This window comes from Trichechus manatus, unplaced genomic scaffold (assembly GCF_000243295.1).
Source record: "Trichechus manatus latirostris isolate Lorelei unplaced genomic scaffold, TriManLat1.0 scaffold00104, whole genome shotgun sequence".
Taxonomy (NCBI): Eukaryota; Metazoa; Chordata; class Mammalia; order Sirenia; family Trichechidae; genus Trichechus; species Trichechus manatus.
Window position 1 is genome coordinate 7,915,067 of NW_004444040.1, and position 15,165 is coordinate 7,930,231.

The following is a 15,165-nucleotide window of genomic DNA, read 5'->3' on the forward strand; positions in this document are numbered from 1 at the left end:
CCTGTAGGACAGAGTAGAACTGCCCCATAGGGCTTCCAAGGAGCGATTGGTGGATTCCAACTGCTGAACTTTTGATTAGCAGCCATAGCTCTTAACCACTGTGCCACCACGGCTCCCAAGGCCATATACCAGGGTGGAAAAGGTAACTTGGGGCCCATGCAGGACCTCTGTGGGCTGAGAGAAGCTTCTTTGTGTACAGGAGAGGGCCATGCTGTCCTCAGCAGGGGCCAGGTTTGAGGAAAAGGTTTTGGGGAGGACAGTTAGACGAGAGATCTGGAGACCTTCATGGATTATAAAGCTGAACTGGAGTGTCTGGAAATGCAGCCCTCTCTGGGCAGGGGGCCTGGCGGGGAGGCTGAGCCTGAGAGAAGACCAAGAGCAGATCCTGGAGGGATCTGACAGATGTCCCTGGCCTGACTCGGGAGCTAGCCGGAACTTACTTCTGACTGTGGTCAGAATGGCTTGTTCTTCAAGGCTTGACAAGGGCTTATGGCATTGCTGTGAGGATCAAATTCTCATCCAATGCAAACAGCCAACAGCAACAACAAAACAAAGAACACCTTGTGCTCTTAGAGACTGACCAGTACATAGTACGTGCACAAAAAATAATAGCCACTGTTTTAATTAAATCTAAGAAAGGGGGTAGTTCTTAAAGATTTACTCTACTGATCTGCCTTTTTTTTTTAGAATTTCCAGGGGCAGTGTTGGCTACCTGTAAAAAATTACACAACCTACAGTGATTCCTCCTGCTGCTTAATTCATCCATGGTGAGGCTCTGTGAACTATGACATGTTTCCTGACAAGAGTTGAAGGACTAGCAACAGGAAAATCCTATTAAGTAGGTTAAAAAAGAAACCCCTCTACTTGGATATGGGCTTTCAAATCAATTTAGAGGGTAGGTATGGATGATTTTCAGCCTCAAAACTGAACAAAGAAAGAGATGCTGTGCAACCAGCAAAAGGGCACATGCCCCCTTCATGTGCTCAGTACTGTTCATGGAGGTTATCATGCGATGGAGAGGCCAGTGACTATAATACATGATGCAGGAGACATATGAAGCTCTTAGCAAGGGGTCGCTCTCAGGGTGGCATTGGAGGTGGAAGTCTTACCTCCTTATTTTATGTATCTTCCCCCAAATCGGTAAGCTTATTTTTTACCTTGTCTGATGCCATTTAACATATTTCGGTTTCTTAAATAGCAAAAATGGGTAATTTGTATTTATATATATATATATATGGGTAATTTGTGTTTATATATGTGTGTGTGTGTGTATATATATATAAACACAAATTACCCATTTTTGCTACTTTGTATATATATATATGTGTGTGTGTGTGTGTATCTTTTGAAGACTTAAGAAAGGAATCATCAGAGGGCTTATCAGAAGAAAAAAGTTGGAAAACTTATTGCCCTTTTTTTCACAGGCAGTGTGGAAGGCAAAGAGAGCATAGATAAAGTAGGAAGTAAGAGCCAGAAAAATGAGTCAGAACTCAAGGCTACGAGGAGCAAAGAAAAGTTGTGGAAGGAGAATCTGTAGATATAATCTGAGACTCTTAACGGGAAAGAAGGTAACTCCCCATATGATCAATGTATCAGTTAGCTTTTTCTGCATAAAAGACTATCCCAAAATGTAGAAGCTTCAAAGAACAACCACTTACTTGGCTAATTTGGTGGGTTGGCAATTTGGGCTGACTTTGGCTGGGAAGTTCTGTTGATCTCCATTGGGCTCACTTGAATGTCTTTGGTCAGTTGCTGGGTATGCTGAGGACTGTCTAGCCTAGGATGGCCTTAGCTGGGTTGACTCATTTCTTCTTCATGTGTCTCTTGTCCTCCAGCAGATAGTTTGAGCTTTTTCAGAGCAAAGTACTACAAGGGAGAGAGAGAGGAAAAGCACACGCCATCATTTCTGCCACATTCTGTTGCGAAAGCAAGCCACAGACTAGCCTGGGTTCAAGAGATGGGGAAGTAGACGCCACCTCTTATGAGTGGAGCTGCAAAGGATGTGAATGCATGGAGGAGTGGAGAATTGGGACCGATTTTGCAGAAAATTAATAGCATCGTTAGAATAAATATGTAGGCTCTCAAGCTAATGGCTTGAAGAGGACAAGATTATTTGACTGTAAAAGTTCTGTGGCTTTTTATATTTCATAGTCATAACAGACTTTGCCTCTACTTATGAATCAGACAAAAGAAATCTGGAAAGGAATTGCCAGTGCTTTTATTTATGGGTGGTAGTTTTTCATTTCCAAACTGGAATGAATAGTTTAATCAAAGCATTTCTTTCAGCCCTCAGTGTCCTACTTTCCTGCAAGACTTGATCTATCTGGATTACTGGGAGAAATCCTAGTCTGAAGAGCTTCGAGTGATAGCTCCATTTCTTTCTCCCATTCAGCCTCCTGTGGATGAGGTGGCCTAATGGACACCTTCAGTTGTTATCTCATAGGGAAGGGCCCCATGAAACTGTGGCAGGAGAATGGGATCTCTGGAATCTTTCATAGAAAGGGTGCCTGAGGAAAATCATCCGTAACATCTTATATGGGAGAATATACTACCTATAAACCCTATTAGAGAGAGTTACATCTTTCTCACCAAATTTGTTAGCCCGTGTTACCCACATGGAGCTCTGTTAAGGGAACCTTCCTTCTAATTAATTCTGTATTTCACATAAAAAATGCTGTACATGGCAACTTCTCTTTAGCCCCATTGTGGGATGGCTCCAATACACTGAACTTCCATGGAGATGGGGAAGAACATATTAACATTTGTGAGGCAGAGAAGAGAAACTAGTGTGTAGAATCTGGAAATTTCAATAGTAAAGTTTTATATTTGGAAAGCAAAATAAATAATAATTTTTAGTATAGTTAGAGGAACTGTTTGTCACATTCTCATAAAGTTAAACATACACTTGCCAAATGACCCTAGAAATTTCACTCTTAGGTGCTTTCTCAAGAGAAATGAAAACTTACATCTACACAAAGACTTGCAAATGAATGTTCCTAGCAGCTTTAGTCATAATAGCAAAAACTAGAAACAACCAAATATTTACCAAGTGGTGATGGATGAACGAATTATGGTATATCCATACAACGGAATACTGTGCAACAATAAAAAACAAACAAACTACTGATAGAAGCAACTTGGATGGACCTCAGAAACATTCTGCTGAGTGAAAGAAGCCATACACAAAAGGGTATATGCTGTGTGATTTCATTTATAGGATGTTCTAGAAGAAGCAAATCTAATCTGTAGTGACAGAAAACAGATCAGGGTTGCTTGCAGCTAGTATGTGTGTCTCTGTGGTGGTAGGGTGATGGCAAAGGGGCCTGAAGGAACTTTTGGGTTGATGGAAAAGGTTCCAATTTCTTGATTGTGGTGGTTGTTACATGAGTACATTCTGTTGTATATAACTTACATATGTCAATAAAGTTGGCAGTAGAGAGTTACCCCTGTTTCTCATAGATATTACATTAGGTCAATGTAAATTTTTTATGATCATCAAAAGGGGGCATAGGCTTGAAAATATTAAGGAACATTGTTGTTATTAAGGAATTTTTTTTAGGCTAGGGATATGTGTCTAAGTTGTCCACAAGAATAAGCAAGGAGACTGTTTAGAGTCTCATCATATTGTAGACCTGGATCATGTGAATAAGCCAACATCTTGGCAATTAAAACCAAATTTTGGGAATTCTTTAACAGAAGTGGGGAAATTTGAGTTATATAGCTAAACTGTGGTAGCTACAGCTGGGTAAAGTTAATAGGTCATTTTCAACATTTTATGCAGTACAAGAGGGTAAAGATCAGGTTTATGGTTCACAGAACATATATTCATGCCAATCAAATCTTACTCTTTGATGAAAACCAGAAAGTTTTAAAACTGGGTAAATGTTTTAAATACGTCGTACAAGCTCTGGAAGAGACAAAAGTAAATAAGAACAAAAGACCAGTCCCTTAAAATTACTTGGAAGTGTCCAATCTAGTCGTACAGAACCTGCTGCTAAAATCCTGTTTTGGCCTGTTCACTCTGATTGTTTAGAAGATAACACTGAGAGAAAAATATGTTTGTCATATGTTTATTTGGGTTCAATGCTGGATGTGACTTAGTAAGAGCAATTTCTTTTAACATCAAAGGGTATATTAATTCCCAGATGTCATTCATGCCCCAGAGTGCTATAGACAGTGATTTATCTGGTCAAAGACTAGTGGGACTAAGCTGGAAGCAGATTTTGTTTTGCATCTCTTAGCCAAATTATAGTTCACTGGGAATGACTAAAGTGTATCTCATTTTAGTTTTGTTTTGATAGTCCACATATGAGCTTCAGATTTCATATTTTTAGTGTTCTTATATTAAATGATAATTGTGCTGACCTAGAAATTTTTTTTTTATTTGCTTCTTCATTAGTGTTTTCTAAATGGTAACTTTCTGTATTTTATGTCTATGGTTTATTCATTCATTCAGCAAATACTTATTGGGTGTCTGCCATGTCCCAGGCACTGTTCTAAGCACTTGGAAGAGAGCAGTGGACAAGACTCATCCCTGATCTAGTGGAGGAATGTTTTCTAGTTGAGGGAGATGAATAATAAAGAAGAAAACAAATGAAGGAGTCCCTGAGTAGTGCAAATGATTAATGCGCTTGGCTTCTAATCAAAAGGGAGCCCCAAAACGTTGAAGGTTCAGGTCCACTCAGAGGCACCTAAGAAGAAAGGCCTGGTGATCTTCTTCTGGAAAATCAGCCATTGAAAACCCTGTGAACCAAAGTTCAACTTTGACACGTGTAAGGTCACCATGAGTTGGAGTTAACTTGATGTCAGCTGGTACTGGTAAACAAATGAAAGAACAAGCTAATTTTGTGTATTAATAAGCATTACAAGAATAAAATGGGGTAATGTGATAGAGGCTGACTGGGGTAGTGTAGGTGATTCATTTGGATTTATGATTAAGGAAGGTTGTGCTGTGAAGTTGACATTTAAGCTGAGACCCAAATGAGGAAAAGGAGCCAGCCATATGAAGAAGTGGAGGTGGAACTTTCCTGACAATGGGAACAGCAAGTACAAAGGCCCTGAGGTAGAGATGTGTGTGGTGTGTTTAAATAACAGCAAGTAGTGGGACTGGAGCAGAATGAACCTGGTGGATGAAGTCAGTGAGCTAGGCGGTAACCAAGTGGTATGATCTTGTAGACCTTGGTAAGAAGTTTTTTATTATTATTTCTTGACTGTTGTTGTATTTTAAAGAATGGGAGGTCATCGATAGACATGATCTGAATTTTTAGAAAATCAGTCTTGCAGTACAGAATGAGTTAAGATGTGGTGGTGGAGATAAGATTGAAAGCAGAAAAGCCAGTAGGGAGGCTGTTGAGTTAACCCAAGAAGATTATGGTGGCTTAGACATCGGTAGTGATGGAGAGAAGCGGGCTGATTTGGAAACTGTTTTGGAAGCCATCTGAGCAGCAGATGAATTGGATATGAATGGTGAGGGGTAAGGAGGCATTGAGGCTGGCTTTTAGGGACCCAGATTGAACCATGGGTAGAGATTTACTGAATGGGAAAGAATACAGGAAAAATATGTTTTTTTGTGGGGGGAGGAGGGGAAGAATCAAGTGTTCTGCTTTAAGCTTTAAAGTATGCTTAGTAAGTATTCAAATGGAAATGTCAAGTAAGCAATTGTGAGTCTGGAGCAGTTGGGTATATGAGAGCCAGGGATGGAAATGTGAGTAATGGAAACAGAGATGATGTTGAAAGCTTTGACACCGTATGAGATCACCTAGGAAAAGAGAGTCAACAGAAAAGAGCCCCAGGTCCCTCCAACATGCGGATGTTAAGCAAACCAAAAGAGGTCAAGTGGCTGGTGAGGTCAGGGAAAACTAAGGGAGTGTGGAGTTGTTGTTATCAAGAGAAAAGAATGTTTGGGGAAGGAGGGAATGATCAGTTGGGTCTAATGCAGTTGAGGTGCTTGGTGGGGACAGAAAAATGACCATTGAATTTCACAACACGGAGGTGTTGGTGACCTTGACAAGAGGTGAGGATTGTAATTGGAAGGGTCTGAGGAGAAAGAGGTGAGGAATTAAAGTTTGTATACGGTGACACTTTTAAGAAATTGGGTTGGGGGCAATATTGTTATTGAAAAGCTGGCACAAGGAGGGGATATTGGAGGTTTGAGGAAACCACATGATGTAGTCATTTTGGAAAGAAGAGTAAACATGCTAAAGAAGGATTATTAGACAGTGTTTGAAGGCTCACTTGCGATTTTTGGTCATTAATTTGAAGTGAGACTGGTCAGTTTGGTTGTGAGTTTTTCTTTATCCTAGTTCAACTCCATGACCATGGTTACTTAGTAAACAAAGAATTAGGTGTAACCTTGCTTGGGAAATTTTTTTTTTTTAATTGTTGTAATTAAATGACGTTTACGTTTCAAGTTAGTCTCCCATACAAAAAAAAATTTTTTACATGCATTGTTATGAGACCCCAACCGCTCACCCCATTCTGCGACAGCACACTCCCCCCCTCCGCCCCTGATTCCCCATGAACATTCAACCAGCTACTAACTCTCTGCCATCCTGTCTCACCTCTGGACAGAAGCTGCCTCTTTGGTCTCTTGTATCTACTTGACTAAGAAGCACATTCTTCACCAGTATCACTTTATGTCCCACAGTCCAGTCCAATCCCTGTCTGAAGAGTTGGCCTCAGAAATTGTTTTAGTTCTGGGCTGATAGAGAGTGCAGGGGCCATGCTTTCCAGGGCACCTCCAGTCTCAGTTAGACCATTAAGTCTGGTCTTCTTACTAGAATTTGAGTTCTGCATCCCATCGTTTTACTGGTCCATCAGGGACCCTCTGTTATGTTCCCTGTCAGGATGTTCATTGGTGGTAGCTGGGCACCATCTAGTTCTTCTGGTCTCAGGCTGATGAAGTCTCTGGTTTATGTGGCCCATTCTGTCTCTTGGGCTAATACTTTCCTTGTGTCTTTGGTGTTCTTTGTTCTCCTTTATTCCAAGTGGTTGGGACCAATTGATGCATCTTAGATGGCCGGTTGCAAGCTTTTAAGACCCCAGACGCCACTCACCAAAGTAGGATGCAGAACATTTTCTTAATAAGGTTTGTTATGCCAATTGACATAGATGTCCCCTGAAACCATGGTCCCCAGACCCCCATCCCTGCTACTCTGTCTCTCGAAGTATTTGATTGTATTGAGGAAACTTCTTAGCTTTGGTTTAGTCCAGTTGTGCCGGCTTCCTCTGTGGTGTGTGCTGTCCTTGCTTGGGAAATTATTGAAGGGAGTACAATAGAGAGAGAGTGAGGCAAAGGAGTAAAGAGAGGTTATAAGTCATGAAGGAGACCTGGTGGCACAACGGTTAAATGCTCTGCTGCTAACTGAAAGGTTGGCAGATCTAGCCCACCCAGTGACTACTTGGGAAAGACCTGGCAGTCTGCTCCTGTAAAGTTTACAGCCTCGAAAACCTTATTGGCAGTTCTACTCTGTCACATGGGGTTGCTAGGAGTTGAAAATCGACTTGACCACACCCCAACAACAAATAAGAAGGGAAGGGGGTCCCAAGGCTATGATGGATAATGAAAAATTGATTGCGTCAATAGATTGTAGGTCTCAGTGAGACTGGGAATTGTTGGGCTTGAAAGTATAGCAGTAGAGAAGATAAGAGATGAGTTGGCAGGGAAGGGATGCTTGCACGAGATTTGGAAAGGGAGTCCATTTGCTGGTAATGACAAGTTCAAGCAAATTCACACAGAAAGAATGGCTGAAGTTGAGTAGATGGAGATATCATTGGAGGTTGAAAAGTCAAGGGTCTTGACCACCTTCTATTAGTCCATAAATGTTAAAATGTGTTGAACGATATTATTACAGAAAAATACACGGTAAAACCTGTGAAAACTAGAAACTGTGTAAGGTGGAAACCTGCCAGAGAAGGAAAACTCAAATATTTTCCACTAAAATGAGCAATAGAAAAGTGGTTAACTGTCAAAGGCAGGAAGCTTGCAAGATCCAGAAAAACAAGTCTAGCTGAGTTCCGGCTCTCACAGGTTTCACTGAGTAATAGTGTATAAGACTCCCTGGATTGCAGTTGATATAAGCAGGCTCTCTCTGTTTCTGTAGACCAACCTTCTTCTCCCTGTTAAACACAGTTTACAATAGCAAACAAACCATACATCCCGGCATCCAGAGAGATGGGCCTCTTTCCCAATCCCATTTCCAAAAATCCCTGAGAAGAAACCAAATGGCCCAGCATCTATACCGGAGCATACCCTGGGACCAGTCAGCCATGCCTGGCAAATTTCCACAGTTAGTGATGGGTTATTAGGCAGACAATCCCATAAATGCCCCTAGAAACACCTATTGGTTTGCATCGTTCAGAGGGTAAGGAAGGCTTTGGCTGGACATACCTCATGGACAAACTCTTAATGGAGAGGATTGACTGTAATTTAGAGCCCATAGTCAAGTGTTTTTAACATCTCTCATGAGTGGTCTGGATCTTGTTATTCACTTACCTTTCCAGTTGAGTTCAGCAGGACACTTAACTAAGCTGCGATTGCCTTTATCCATCCCAGGCCAAATATCTCTGTTGCCTAGATGGCTTGGTTTGTCTGTCCTTTGTTTATAAAATTTCTTTGTTGAAGTATAACATTCATTCAGAAAAGTGCATAAATCATAAATGTACAGCTCAGCGGCTTTTCCTGAAGTGAATGCACCCAGGTAACCAGATCCAGAAACAAGACATTCCCAACACCTCGGAGCTTCCCTCATGATCTTTTCCAGCCATCTTCCCTTCCCTGAGGGTAACCTCTATCCTGACTTCTTACATCATAGATTGTCTCTTGATGTTTTGACGTCTGTGCAGGAGATCCTGGTTATGGCAAGTGAGCAGATATGCTAGCACGGATCCATTTAAATGACCTCTAAGTCTGTGCTTCCTCTAAGCCCTGACAGCCTTGCTCTTCTTCCCCTCCGCCTCCCAGAGCAAGGAAGAATAACCTTTTAGCATGATAGCCTGCTGGTAATTATGTAATGATCTAAACTGATAGGACACAGGGTTCCTTTTCTACTGTCCAGGCTTTCCTTCTTTTTTTCTTTTTTGTTGTTGTTTATTTTTTTTCAAATGGGAATCTCAGGAACATTTATAATGAGAGTCTTGCCAGAAACAGCCTATTTAGACCAAAGCAAATGGACAAGGCGGTATTTAATCTTTTATACGTGTGTCTGTAATGGAGACAGCTTTTCAGATAAAGGTAACAGACGCTGACTTAAGTGCTGTTCTTGTCCTTCTGCAACAGAGAAGGGCTGGGAGATGTCAGACACCAAGGCAGGGCTTTCCTGGACTCATTTTGAATTGTTGGAAGAGGCACTTACTGCAGACAAGCAGGAGCATTCTGAGAGTTTCTATGGAAACTAACAGTGTCAGATGAGATCAATGGCTGGATGCTGTTTCCTCCAAAGGTGGCTTTGGTTATATGATTTTGGATAAAACTTGGCCTGGAAGAAACAAAAGAATAAAACCATTTCTTTCATGGGAAAGGACAACTGAAATATGTTTTATTTACTCAAGAGCATGCGGATTGCTCTTGTTACGTATCGCCCCACATATGTCATCATGACATCTGTGGGATAGTTTTTATTCCAGTAACTTCTCTGAATAATACCTTAAGGATGACATTTATTGTACAAAAAATACAAATGTGAAATCATGTGGAATTTTCACAGATCCTAAGAGAAGGAATGAAAAAATCAAAATACGAACTTTAAAACATGGACTTTTCTTTATTCTGTATTTTTGTTCACTTTTTTCCACTGTGTTTTATTTATTGGGGTGTAATTTACATATGGGAGAATGCATAAATCATAGTTCAAGACTTTTTATATGTATATACACCCATGTAACCACTTCCCAGATCAAGATGTATATGTATGCATGTGTGCTAAGGATCATTTTTTCGTATTTCTAAGCAGGGCCACCATATGTAATGCTCACATAGTGCAGTAAACAACTTGCAGAACTGCATGTGGCAGCCCAGTTTCGGAGCCCTTGGAGATGTTTAGTAAATTTTCTCTGAATTGAATTTAGCAGAGTTCAACTAAACAGAGATGGTTTGCACACCCCCTCCTGCAATGTAGAGTTAATAAGGATATCCCCTAATTCAGATCAGCTGCTTTTGCTAACCATACATTCATGACTCATCAAATGCTTATTGAGCTCTCACTATTTATAAAGCATTCTGCCAGATATTGTCATCTACAAACATAAATCAGACCCAGAATGTGCCTTCCCACAGCTTCTAGCCTACAGTGGAAGTTAAGCAATGCAAATAAGCAATTTATAAATCAAGATAGAAAATTCTAAAGTCTGTAAAGAAGGTAAAAACAGTAAGAGAGCCTAGCATCTGTTTGTTCTGGTTCTTGAGGATAGAAGGGTTTGGGCAATGGGAGATAATGGAGATGCGAAAGGACAAGTAGGATATTAAAAAAAAAAAAAAAAAAGGAGGTAGTACTTTGGGTGGCAGCATGAGAAAACCAAAGAGAAGTTATGGGAGAAAAGGTGGGTGGAGAGGATCTGATTAAAATAAGAAGAACCGTGAATATGGTGCTAAGGAGTTTGGACTTCTTCCTGTAGGAGCTTGCTATTCAAGGCATTGTCCAGGAACCAGCAACATCACCCAGGAGCCCGTTAGAAATGCCACATCTCGAGCCCCACTAAGATCTGTTTTTGTTGTTAGGTGCCTTTGGGTTATAGCAACCCTGTGTACAACAGAAGGAAACACTGCCCGGTCCTGCACCATCCTCACAGTCGTTATGCTTGAGCCCATTGTTGCAGCCACTGTGTCAGTCCATCTCGTTGAGGGTCTTCCTCTTTTTTGCTGGCCCTCTACTTTACCAAGCATGATGTCCTTCTCCAGGGACTGGTCCCTCCTGAGAACATCTTCTGCCTTAAATCTCTGGGATGGGGCTCAGCAACCTGTGGTTCCACAGCTCTCCAGGTGGTTCTCATGTACACTCAAGTTTGAAAAGAGATGACACTAGACCATAAACCCTGAGAGCACAAACCAGTAGTGTCACCAAGGTTTGCTAAACATTAATAGATGTTTGCACAGAAGTGAAATGCTGAATTAAACAACATTAGACACTGTTCTTTACGATGGGATTCCCAGAACCCAAAATATGCTAATATACATTGTGAATCCCCCAGTGGGGATTAGAGTACACAGTGTTTTCCAAGGTTGTTTTTCCATGGAATCCTTTTCTTTTGTTAGTATTTCTTTAAGAACTAATTGAGGAATTTGTATTGCTTGAAAGACGTTGGCGACACACTACAGACAGTGATGAGGCAGAGGAAGTTTTTTGTCAGGAAAGGAATGGAGTAACATGATGGTGGTGCTCTGTGAATAATCTTGTAGTTGCATGCGGGTTGAGAGATTAGATTGCTTGGGGGACTGGGGATTTGAGAAGAAGGAAATGATGAGCTTGGGCCACCAGCAAAGAGGCTACTGGAGTTTTCTGATGATGGACCAGGAGCCGCTGAATTAGCATGGTGATGCTGAGAGGTGTGGAGGTGGGGACATGTGGGAAGAACTTGGTGCCTGTGGATGCAGCACCGGCATATACTATTTTCACATTAACTGTGAAGGCGTTTTGCTGTCTCTTCAATCCATGCAAACAGCTCGTGGCTTACAGAGATGGTTTCTGAAAACAGAAGTGGTCCTCTGCTAACAGCCTGTTGGGTTGCCTGTAGGATGGACGCGGACTGCTGGGCATGAATGTGAACAAGGAGGTGGAGTGCACACCCCCAGGGACACCTCATCTGGATGTGGGCGTAGTTGTCCTTCAGTGCAGAGCAGGAGTGCCGGGAAACAACACGGCCTTTGATTTCAAAATCCAGTCTTAAACCATTTGAGTCTTTTCTACAGATGACTCTGTCACCAGGCAACACCACATTTCTGGGTGGCTGCTGCCTCGACTGATTTTGATGCTACAATACCTGTCTCCGTGATTTTCCAGGACATAAAAGGTAAATAGAGATTGTCAACAGTTCCTCATTACTGAGGCTTTTAGTGCAGTTTTCCATGCACTCAAAGACAATCAGATTATGTTTGAAGGGCTTTCTGATTTATCTAAAAAAAAAAAATGCCCTCTTGTGCCTCTGGATTGCCAACTGGGTCATCTATGTTGGATAATTATTCAGTAGGGAAAGTGTAACATTTTAGTTTTATTTTTAATAAAAGTAATATATGACTCAACGGCAGTGGGTTGGGTTTGATATTTAATGAATAAGGATTTAACTCATAAACTATGACCTTGATTTTTGATTCTTGTGTTACTATTTATACTTCTGTTAGTGGCCTGTGTTGGTTTAGGTAGCATTCTTAAAACTCTGTTGTTTATTTCTTGTCATTTGAATGTCGTTCTTAATCCCCTCACTGTTAGATGGTGGTGTTTGATCCACTATCCTTCCCTTGAACTATCTTCTTTCCACTCACCCCACCCCTTTTCTTAACCGGACTCTTTTATGTTGTCAAGTATTAGAGCATTTGCCTTTTTTTGTAACCATAATGAAGTCTTCTGTGCTGTGTCTAAGCTCAATTCTTCTTCCTTTCCTCTGTACCAGCCAGCTCCAAGCCTGGAACCTTGCAAGGGCTCCACCATGCCCACTGCAACCCCCTCCTGACATATTCTGGACTGCAGCTTTCTCACTCTGATCTCTGACAGCACACTCGTACCTCCTTCTTTGTCTCTGTCTTCTGATTTTGCTTGCTATTGATCCTTGCACTTCTCTTCAGAATTATCAGTCAATTCTCCTTCTTTATCCTTTATTCTTATTTCATTTTGGGAGGGTCTGTGGAGAAGGGAGAGAGAGAGGAGGGGAGACACACATGATTTCAATCCAACAACCCTCACCACTTATACTTTTGTTGTCTACTCTTACATACTATCGTTAACAGCAGAACTTTATTCCCCACTGCAGCATGAATCCCTGGGTAGTGCAGATAGGTAGCATGTTTGGCTGATAACCAAAAAGTTAGAGGTTTGAGACACTGAGAGGCACCTTAGAAGAAAGGCCTGGTGATCTACTTCCAAAAAATTAGCCATCGAAAACGCTATGGAGCTCAGTTCTGCTCTGACACACATAGGGCCACCATTAGTCAGAGGTGACTCGACATTAACTTGTTGGTTAGTTTCCCATGGCAGGAAAGAAATAAATTGTTTGGTTCACAGAAATCTTACCTAGTCTTTTGAGTTCATTACAGTCTTTCCTTCATTTCCTTCTTTCTCTTAAGGTTATGGAATGAAAGATATTAATTTAGTTTTGTGGAAGAAATACCTAGATTTAGTTTTCTTTGAATTACAAGTAAAACAGGAAGTGAATAAAAAAATAGGAAAAAATTTTTGGTGGGTTTAGGTTTATTGTTTAACTACAAAGGAACTGCTTACTTGAATGAAGGCTTCTCCGATTTCTTTGCTATCAGTAATTATTTTATTGCTGGGATAACATACTGTTACTTATTTTCCCTCTTCCCTATTTATCTTGTTTATTCACACCTCCTTTGTGTTTCCTGCTGTGGGAAAAGCAGGGATGGCAAGTCAGTCTGTCAGTCATTCTTTTATTCCTCTCATGACAAAACAATAACACACACACACAATCAAAACCCCATAACAGAAACCAGTGAGCCAAAAGCAGAATGGGAAACAAAATTGGCCAAGCATGAAAGAAAAGGGAATGAAAGAACTGTGATTAATGTTGACCAGCACTGAATGTGATTGTCCAATTCAGGATGGTTGTGGGATGAATCAGTAGATACACTCAAGCGCTACACCCAGAGTGACAATGGAAATCAAGAGTCCTTAAGCCAAGGGCATACTCTGGAGGGGCCAAAATGAGAGTAGCTCCTCACCTAGAGAGTGAGTCTTGTTGTGAGTCAGGCAGGCAGGAATCTTGACAGAGTCATTGGAATCAGAGAGTTGAGCTAAGGCACAACCAGAATGTCAGGACAGTATTAGTTACCAATAGCCGCAATAATGCTGCGTAACAATCAACTCCAGAACCTCCGCTTATAACAGTAAATGTTTATTTTTGTTCACAAATTTGGGGGTCATCTAAGCATTTTTACTGGTTTGAGCTAGGCTTACATGGGCTTATTCATGCTTTGGTGGTCAGCTGGTGGGTCAATTGGAGGCTGGCCAATCTAGGATGACCTCAGTTGGGATGACTTAGCTCTGGTCCATGTGGTGTCTCATGCTATAGCAGGTTAGGCTGGGCTTGTTCATGGTGATTGAGCAAGTTTTCAAAAGAACAGCAAAAGCATGCCAGGCCTCTTGAAATCTAGATTTAGAACTGGCACATATCACTTCTGCTTTATTCTGTTGGTCAAAACAAGTCCCAAGGTCAACTCCAGAGTCATCATAGGAGGATACCTCAAATTTAGAGGACAAAGGGCAAGTATACAGGGAGGCCATTAATTGGAGACATCAAAGCAATCATTCTGCAACAGGCTCTTTTACCAAATACTATGCCTGGGGGACTGGGCAGCTATTTGGTCAGACTTGTGGATATGGAAGACTCACCAGGGTTTACAGATTGGAGAAGAGTCAGAGAATAAAACAGAAACAGTCATTATAAGAAGGTCAACTTTAAAGAAAGGAAATTGGGATGAGGTCTCTACCAGACTCCTCCTTGGGGACAAGGGACACGTTCTCTCAGGGACAAATAACAGAAGGATGGCTCATGGGTCAAGCTTGACCCAGGGTGATAATCCATTTGAGCCCTAAAGGGGTCCATTCCGTCTGGGGAAATATATTAGAGTATGAACAATGACTGGGCCTTTGAGTTCAAGCATTGACTGATTTTGTAGTGGGGTTTAGAGAAGGGGACTTGGATGCTTACTGAGGATATGTGAGACTCTCATGCTTTTTCTGGGCTTATGCAGTTTAGCTGGGGCTTTTACAGGCTTGGAGATGTTCCTTCCCCCATGCTCTGCTTAAATTAGGGAATTAGAGTAGTGGTTCCCAAAGGGTGGTCTCCAGACCACCAGCATCAGCATCACCTGGGAACCTGTTAGAAATGCACTGTTAGGCCCCGCCCCAGACCCACTGAATCAGAAACTCTTTGGGGTGGGTCTCAGGAGTCTGTGTTTTAACAGCCCTCCAGGTGATTCTGATGCACACTCAAGTTTGA

The 15,165-nt window shown here is 41.5% G+C and overlaps 1 protein-coding gene across 1 annotated transcript in view; it reads left to right on the forward strand.

The window, feature by feature from the left end:
• Window positions 1–15,165, forward strand: part of PLCB4 (phospholipase C beta 4) — a 423,663-nt gene that overhangs the window by 170,063 nt on the left and 238,435 nt on the right. The window contains exon 6 of the mRNA XM_023737565.1: window positions 688–895. The gene's annotated coding sequence lies outside the window, so the exon portion shown is untranslated. The remainder of the gene's footprint in view (window positions 1–687; window positions 896–15,165) is intronic.